The 3,362-nt window shown below is 37.2% G+C and overlaps 1 pseudogene; it reads right to left on the reverse strand.

Annotated features, from left to right (window-relative positions):
- Positions 1-2,519: 2,519 nt before the first annotated feature.
- Positions 2,520-3,049, reverse strand: LOC121863704 (annotated as a pseudogene).
- Positions 3,050-3,362: the final 313 nt, after the last annotated feature.

The following is a 3,362-nucleotide window of genomic DNA, read 5'->3' on the forward strand; positions in this document are numbered from 1 at the left end:
TATGTAGAACCAATCAGTCACTGGTTTCGTAGCTTTAACATAAACAATGCCGGCAGCCGTCTCGTCTCCTCTAATATTCCGTATTATTAATAAATTGTATTGTTAATTTTGCACACATGTACATTAATTCAATAAAAACAAATTCAAACATTAATTAAAATATACAGTCAACCCCTCATTCACCGCGGTCCCGCATTCCGCGGTTCACGTTAGCGGTGCCTGCGGAACCTAACATGCTCACATTCACGATTCGTGAACCCCATTATGCGGAGAGCGGCTGGCAAGCTCAGCGATTTTGGATCCAAACCTCGCCATCCGCCATGTTGTGTAGAGGCACGAAAATGGTGTGCGCACAAGGTCGCCCAGTCATCAAAACATTACCAGTTCTTCACCCGCCACCCACTACAGCCGGCCCAAGTCAGTGATAGTGATAATTATAGTGAGGATATGGACTTATATGAACTTTGGGGGTTTGACAAAGAGGCCCTGCAAGCCTCTGTGGTGGATAGTGATACAATTGATACAAGTGATACAGGTGAGGCCAATAATCTGCCCTCTGCCTCGGAAACAACCGCCCATCCCCTGTGCCCAGCCATCTTTTCTACTAATGTAAGTGTTAAAAATCTAATATTATTGATATTTCTCTTAATTATTAATTGTGTGTGCATGCCATCATAAAGTTAAGATAATATTTTTACTACAACATAGTTGTGTGTCGTCAAAAAGTGGAGTTTGGGGATCGGCCTGGACTCCATTTCAATTAATCCCATATGTTATGTTGTTCACTTTCACGCGTTCCTCACTTATGTACCCTCCGGGTTACATTAACACCGCGTAATGTAAGCCCAACTGTATATGAACAGTAAATAAGTGTTGCTTTCATATTCTTATGTAAAAGTAATGACGATATGTTTTCACGTGTGCGCATGCGCACTTAAATCCGATCTCTCTTTTTTCTTTACCATTATCGTTAGCTACTTCTATTGTTCCATTTATTAACATTAAATAACATTACTTAAAACAACCATATTAATTTTACTACAGCTACAACCAAGGTCTTATTTTCTTCAGTTTTATATGTAGAACCAGTCAGTCACTGGTTTGTAATCAACGAAAACAATGCTGTGTCATTTCCTCGTGTGTTTTAATATTCTCGTATTATTAATGAATTGTATTGCTCATTTTGCACACATAAACATTAATTCAATAAAAGACATTCAGTAATAAACAATAATGAATCTTTTGTACATAAGAGAAATGAGCGGTGTTTACACGATTATGCGTCGTCTGCATGTTGGGAGGCCGTTCAAACCCGTCGAAATTCAAGTTTCCGCCGTCAAAATTTTTATTTATTTGTTTTGTGTTCCAATAAAATACGTTAAAATTAAAACTCGCGAAATTTGAGAAGCTACTATACGACATTTAACCCTTCAATATGTCTTCAAAGAGACCATGATGCAGAGAAAGTGGTGCTAGTGCTTCCAGGCATAAGCACAAGTCACTATCTATCCAGGAAAAGGGTGAATTCCATGGTCCGGCATCGGTCAGGTCCCGAGGTTGGCGGACTAGAGAGGTACAACCTCGTGTTATTTACACTATAAAAAGAAATATAAATGGAATTCAACCCGCTTAAAATGAAGTTAGAAGCTTCGTGCTTTTGCTCATCAATATTTTCCTTGAAAGGGATATGAAATCCAGTTTCATCATTAACAGTGATGGGCCTCTATTTTGGCTTCTTTCAAAGATTAAGATCTACAACAGATCAAAGCGTAGGCCGAAACTAAGTGCGATATTTCGCTTTTAATCTTAAAGCTAGTTTACTAAAACACCTTATATGAATGCAACTCATAAATCACAAATTGAATATAGCTCTAGTAGGATCATTCTAAGGCACCTTGGTGTCATTCATAGTAAAGCCCAAAAAGCAAAATCAATAAAAATGAAACCCCAGTAAGAGCCCAAGAAAAGTATGTTTGTTAAATGAATAATTGAAGCAAGGGAAGTAAAAGAGTGATTTCTACATCAAAAATCAAGAAAATGCTGCAATTAAAGAATGTAAAGAAAAGAGGAAGCCGTGCCGACCCTTTAGGATCAAATCCACACTCAAATGGGGAGTTTTTTCTCGATCTGTAATAAGCTTTTGACAAAATAGAGGCAAAAGGATATAACTTCTGAATCTAATTACAAAAGTTGTTGAGATTACAATAAATACCAATGAAAATTAATTTTCTAGAAATTCTAGACTTTTGGTTGGAAGCCAAATATACTTATTATATTAAAATTAATTAGCCTCCTCATCAATAGATAAGATATATAAAAATAATCGCAGCATCTACAAAGTGTCAGTATCAAGCAGCTGCTTCGGAAACCAAAAATGATGGTCAGAAGAAAAGTGACATTTATAAAGTCGGTAGAAACAAATAGCTAAAAGGAAGTTCCAATAACAACATGAAGCCCATGGAAACCAGTTGCTACAAAAAAGTAGATCCATAGACAGAGTCTGCAATTGTAAAAGCTCCCTATGTATTCAGAAAGCTTGAAACAGAAAATATAACCCTAAAAATAGTTAAAGCAAGACTTTGAATTGCCTCTGAATGATTTGACCTAGTAATAGCATGATGTGCTCATGTTACAGTAGCCCCAGACGACAAGAGAGAATAGTTGTGTTTAAAAGCGGAATTTGGAAGGATTAAAGGTTGGATACCAACTGGTGGCCAACATATCCCAATTCAATTGTCGGAGAAAGTCTACTATGAAAAATGCCCCAAAAAATGAAAAAAGAACAACTTCTGATACAATAAAAGAAATTATCCCCAACGAAGCCCTTTTATTACAACTTGGGTGTGGAGCGCCAAGTAGGTCCCCTCATGTGTGTTATCTCGTCATCATTGAATTATTGTTAAAATAGTAGTAAAATCTTAGGAGTAGCAAGTCTATGTTAAATTGGTGAAATCACTTAACAAGCCTGTGGTTAGTATTATGGCTCTCACTGACCCTGTTAAAGGTCAGGATCTTATATCAACTAAGAGTGGTAAGCGTGGTGTCCGTGTGTGTGGCATTAGTTAACGTCTCTGGCATATAAAGTCCTTAGGACAGCAAATACATATGATTGAATTATTGCAGCAGCATAGATTCTAGTATTAAAAGAAGGATTTGAGCCAACATTAGAAATGACACTAAAGTCAAGGAAAAAGAAGAGCCTATGTACCTAAAAGTGTGTCAACAAAAGGGTACTTAACAATTACCAGTAGCTGCTAGTCGAGCGGCTAAAGTTCCTGGTCGAATAATATTTCTTAAAAGTTTTCTACCAATACTATGAATGGTATCCCAGAAGCCCTGGCATCCCTTGAGGAACTATATGG

The sequence above is a fragment of the Homarus americanus genome, unplaced genomic scaffold (genome assembly GCF_018991925.1).
Source record: "Homarus americanus isolate GMGI-L3 unplaced genomic scaffold, GMGI_Hamer_2.0 scaffold47364, whole genome shotgun sequence".
NCBI lineage: Eukaryota > Metazoa > Arthropoda > Malacostraca > Decapoda > Nephropidae > Homarus > Homarus americanus.